Here is a 6,322-nt window from a genome sequence, read left to right as displayed (position 1 = left end):
GGGCCTGTCTGCCACGTGTTGAATCCTTTACGACTGCCAGGAGACAGGCAGACCATAAACATGCCTAGAGATCTCCTCTGGCATCTCCGGATATGGGAAGTTGTTGTCCGGGGCACTTTAACATTCTACCGCTCACTGAACAGTCAAAATGAAAATTATTTTGCGTTAATTTGTTGTGCAAATCTTTGAGCGGAAAACTTTGCATACAAATTGCTATTTAAAAGGAGCAGCCAAATGTTCAAAGAGCAAGGCTGGCCAAAAACCAATCTGTCAGGGTAAATGTGCAGTAAACACTCGCTTGTCGGGGCACGCATAATTAATGAGGGGCGTCGTTAGGTCAAATTGGCAAAATGTATGCGTTTTGCAGCACCCAATTGACCATGGAATGCAATAGGTATGTAAATGGCCGATTCAATCGGTGTATCGATTGTTCAAGTACTGATTGTGTGTTTATTGTGTATTTATTGTAATCCGCTTGTTGAATGCGTACAAGTGTGCATATGTGTATCCACACTTATTGCAGTCACTGTTTTGTTTTTCCCACAGTGAGAGCAAGGATATCATTCTTAATGGCTCTCAATGTTGACTCATCGAGACGTAATCGGACAAGGGACATTCGATGGGGAATTAAGGTAGATGACATTCAATTAGCGGGGAAAAGGTGAATTATGTTTTAAGGCAGAGATAAATATTGTAAGTGGTACTAGATAAAGTGCTTAAGTTTTGGAATCCAAATTGGCTTTAATAGCTACCCAAGCACTTTATAAACATTTTAAGGAAGACATTTTAATGCTGTTTAAATCAAAATTCAACCACAAACTTTTAGGGTTATACCCCATCAAAATAAGTTTTCAAAATCAATGAGACATTATTTCTTGTTCACTAATTAAGCACTTTCCAAATATTTTGAAAGAATTTACCAACATTTTAAGACAAACATTCAAGTGCTGATTAAAACAAAATTAAACTACAAACTTTTAGCGGCAGTCTGTGTTCAAAATCCCACTAAATTAAACCAAAGTGGAGCTAACCGAAACATTATTCCATGTTGACTCATTAAAAGCCTGTTGATAATGATTGATGTCAGTTGATTAGTGGGCATCACGAACTCTAGGTATTCGGGCAAGGCTTAATTGAAGCACTCTGGGTTTTCTGGCTTCCAATTATGTTAGGTAGTCATTGTTCCCGGCTCAATGTTGACCCACATCCATTTGATAATTCTTTGTTCCTGGAACTCGAATTTCACTTTGCCCATCCCTCATTATCAGCGGCAGCAGCATCTTCTCGGGCATCTGCAGCTGGGAAAAGCACCAGGACCTGCCACATACAGCAGTCCAAAGTGTCATCCGCATGGCAACAATAGCTGCGGAGGCCTTTGGTTGCCCGCAGTTCGATTGTTGCTGCTCCGCCTCCTCCTGTACCTCCCATCGCTCATCACCCACCCACTCCAAGTCCGCCCCCTTTAAGCCATTCATGCCAATGAGGCAGCTCATTGTTCTAGCCAGTTTCTGGCCGGGCCAAGTGGCCTCAACCAGTGGCTTGCTCTTTGTGCCCAGATGCCTGCGTATTGTGCGAGTTGGCTGTAGAGGTTGCTTGTAGGGGTGGTGAAAAGTGAAGGACACGCGCTCGGAGAGGACACATGCCAAACTTCACCGGGGCACTATGAATCGAGCCATGCATAGAACTCTCGGCAGCTGATGACATATAAAGTGTCAATAATCCAGAGGTTAGCCAATGATTTTTTGAGTGCAATGCCTCAATGCTACTGAAACACATGCGCAATTTCATTAATATATTTTTAAATATATATACACTCTCTTATGTTCATATAAATGTCAGTGATTCTGAGGAAAGCTTATATTTTTAAATGGGTTTGTGCGTTAATTAAATACAACTAAATATCTCTTTTAAATTTAAAATAATTACACTCTTTAGAACATAACAAATACGACTTCTACCCAAGAGTACCCAACTATCATGCTTTTTTTCTTTACTAAACGGTTTCATTTTCACTTTCCACCCTCAGTTTCCCCCCAATTAAATGGTTGGCCCAAAAATGTGCCCCGCCAGCGAACCAAAAGTTTTAGCCAACTTTCTGACAACTGACAAGTTTGAATTTACGAAAAAGTAAAAATATAGCGTCGAAATTTTCATTAAATTCGTATAACTTTTAATTTTAAGTTTGGCTAGGCGGGTAAACTTTAAAATGAAGCATATAATTAATGCAATCAATACGCGTATGTTAAATAGCTTTTGAAGTTTGTTCAGTTTTTGGTTGACCAATTTCTATGTAAATATTTGTTCAACTTCTGTTAACTGTCCACTTGCTGTCGAAGCTTTTTCCCCCACAGCCCCAAAAGTATGTTTGCAAAAGAGGCACACACACAAAATTACGAGCAAAATCAAAGAACTCGGTGAAATCAATTCCCTCGATCCCCAATTCGATACACGCCAAACGCAAATCTCCCCCCAAAATGTGCGAACATGTCCCAAGGCAAATTGGGAACGCCGAATGACTTTCGTTGAATTATTTATAGTCCAATTTTTTGTTATTTACATGAGGCTGCTTTTTTAGCTGATAACTCTGCACGCGAGCTCGGCAATCTGAACAATCCGGAAAAAAAGGCCGAGCAGAAACACTTAATGTGCGCTGGGAGATAAAAACACACAGTGAGTAACGAAAAGAGATTTCATTTGCATGTAATTCGTTTGCAATTCCTTTTTTTATTTGGGCAAAAGACCTTGACAATCGCCATGTGATGACGCGCCAATGTCGAATTGGGATAGGTTGTCATTCTGTCCGATGGCGATTTTTTATCCACAACAACTTTATGGATTTTTGGCACTCAGCCAGGGGGCAAATAAAAAGGTGAGGGGGCAATGCGTGCAGATGCAGATATTCATTTGCATTTGCACATCTGTTCAAGGCCGAAGACCGAAAGCAAAACAGAGAGATGGCAACGCCCAATAAAAAAAAAAGGCAAACAAAAACAAGCATTTAAAATCGCTTTATTGTTATCCAGGTGCGGAAAGGGGGCCGGAACGCAATTAGCCGCGGATCCAACAGATCGCCAGCCAAATTCCCAGCGCCACTGTTTGGGGCTTGGGGACGGGAATAGCAACAGTCCCAATTGAATGTAATAACAAAATGCAATAAATTCTCGCAAAAGGCAGACAAAAACGGACGGGGTGCAGTCCAAGTCGAATGGAAAATACCCTTGATGGACCAAAAATAACATCTGCTAGGACTCAAAAGGTTAAAGCGGAATAAATAAGCTAAACATAATTTACATAATCATATAACCCAATGCTAATAAATCAACGATTTGTCAGTTTATATTATAATTTTTTAAAGATCAATTTACTTAACACAATTTTAATATTAGGTTAAAATTCACCAATACATTATGTTATACCTATCCTACAAAGTATAAAAAAAAAATTTTGAGTTTAAAATCAGTCAAACTTATTTATTTGAAAGTGTTCCAGATTAAAATTATCGGCTTAATTAGGGGGTATTATAGCTTTAAGACTTCTTATTTTGTTCAGTTCCTTCAACATTTTTGTTTAGAAATCAATATAAATACAAAAAAAAAAAAAAAAAAAAAAAACCTGTCATTGACATAAAAAAAGAAAAGGGTAAGTAATCGTTTAATATATATAGGTAAATATTTATCTTTAATGGTGTAAATTGATTTAAAAAATACTATATCCACCTTTTTAGAAGCTTTACATACGTTTATGTTAACTACAAAATATTATTCAAATTTTCTACCTAATGGTGACAACAGCATAAAGTTAAGTGCTGACATGGATTACAGACAAGCCGTTCAAAATATAATTTAAATAAGCAGCAAACTATAACGCCGGTTTTATGTCTGTTGTCGAGCCGCAATTAAAAGTAATGATCGCAATTAATGGTGGATTTTCGTGAGTTTTTTCCTTGTGCACCAAATACATCAGCATTTCGCATCGACCACCACCTCGCCAGCGCAATCAATTAAGACGCAAACAAAAACCGATCGCTGCCGGCTGCACAGTGGGCCAGATCGGTGAAATAACATAAGTTGCTGCGATTGCACGACCGCCAAAGAGCAGCGACTGCGACTGCGACGCGACTGCGATCGCTTTTGTGGGGCAGTCGCAGACAGAAGCGAATTGTATCTGCGAGAAACGAGTGCGCAGGCAGTCCAAAAGTTCGACCGAACGGGTCGCCGGCAGTCGTGTTTTTTGTTTTTTCTTTTGTTTTTTTCTGCGGCAAATGGCAAGGGGCCATCGGTTTTCGCCTACCGGTTGAAAAGTGCCGAAAAACAGAACGAGAAAATCGAATGTAAACTCTCAATGGCAATTAAATTGTTTGGACAACAGCTGGAACATTTGAATACAAAATCGTATAGAATTCAATTGGTTCTTCCGCATTTAAACAAAGCACAGCACAAGTTTTTGATAAAATGTTTAAAAATATATATTTGTGAAATAACCAAAGTTAAATTGCAATCAATAACAAATGGAATTACAATAAATTACATTTGCATAAATGATTATAATACTATCTTTACTGGGCAACCCGAGTGAAACGTCATTATTACTTAAAATATATTTATTAAACAAAATCATTAATGACTAACAATAATGAAATGTCAAATGTCACATAGATACACGTTTGCCTAAATTAAAATTAGTAAACAAATCGTTAATCACCATCAATGGTGAAATGTGAAATGCGCGATAAGATTGGCTTTGTTATTCAGATTGTTTGCTTGATTGCCACAATTTGTGTCAATTATGCGTGAGTGACACGCCCTTTGTACCACCGCCCACGCTTTTAATTGAAATTTGTCTGTTTTTTGTCGTTTCTGCCGCGTTTCGTGCCTTGTCTGCGTGCGAAAAATGCTCAGTTTTCGCTGATAATGAAAATTAAAGCTGAACAAAGCTCTTGAAAGCGGGAAATGGCGGGGAAACAAAAAAAAAGGCAGTCAAGCAAAGGCAATAACGAAAACGACGGCTGAGCAGCGCCCTGAGGCCAACAAAAATTAAAGCAGACCAACCGAGTGAAAGTATGGGATTCTTATTGGAAATTACCATTCGAAGATTCGAATCTCGAATCGATTTTATGATGATTTAGCAGGTTTGAGTTTACAGCAGCCACCGCTCATGAGACTCTTACCAAGTGTTCAGATGTGGGCTAAGTGCTCTGGAGGGATTCTCAGAAATTACCCAAGTGTTGATATAATTTATTGATCCACAGAGATGGAAGTAAGGCACTTATGGCTACCCTGTCTCATAAAAATTAATATATATAAGGACTAGCCTTAAAAGTGTATTCTACAATTAACAAAAAAAGTGTAAGGTGTATATTACATATTGCTCATAAGGAATGTGTGCAATTTTTAATAGTTAACAAAGCAACAAATTCCTAATGCCTACAATGTATGCAAGTAATTTCCAGCCTGGAATAATTCTAGCAAAGTGTCGAGGCAGTTTATGAGCAAAGTATTAAATGCAAGTTGACTGTAAAATGCCCTATAATTTTCTACACTTTGAGTATTTTTCTTCAATCAAAACCATTCGCCTAATAAAAATCGTTCATACCCCAAATACTGTATGCTGTGCAAAATGATTTGTCGCCGAGAGAGCATTTCAATGGGTTTTAATTGCCCTGCTTGCAATTGAAATTTATTGCCTGGTGTTTGTGATATCTAAAGCAAATTATTCATAAATTACTATCTACTTGGCCGAATGACGCCAACATTATATGTTATCTACTGTGTAGTACAATATTACGTTTTTATCTATGCAACCGAATTCCGATGGCTTTCAACATGCCCATTTACATGTCGAACGGGCAAATGGATTTCAGAGCAATTACCAATGGGAATTTACCACAATATTTTATCTCCATTTCGGGCAGGGGTTATTTATTTGCCTGCCCAAATATTTGGTATTTCTATTAGAGCCAAACCGCCCGCCAGACTAACCGAAGCGCAATAGCGAAAATGTTGTGATAGTTTATGGTCAGTCCGTGTCTCTGGCAGATAAATAATTATTGCATTAGCCGCGCAAATGTTGAACCGTTCTCAAGTCGATTCGTTTCGTTTCGTTTCGTAGCAACGCCCCAGCTTGATTTTTTAGTCGGGCCGCGAAACGTGACACTTGGCTATCAGATGTGGCACCATGGCTAATAAGCGGGGGCATGTGGCACGAAACAGGCAATAGGTAACAGGTAACAGGTAACCGCGGCGAAGGTTGCGGTTTGGGGAGCTGTAAGCGGAGATCCGCCCACATCGAGAATTCATCGGCTATCCTCCAGTTTGGGGCTAAG

Source organism: Drosophila elegans, unplaced genomic scaffold (assembly GCF_018152505.1).
Source record: "Drosophila elegans isolate 14027-0461.03 unplaced genomic scaffold, ASM1815250v1 contig_183, whole genome shotgun sequence".
In the NCBI taxonomy this organism is placed as follows: Eukaryota; Metazoa; Arthropoda; class Insecta; order Diptera; family Drosophilidae; genus Drosophila; species Drosophila elegans.
This window is presented reverse-complemented; position numbering follows the sequence as displayed.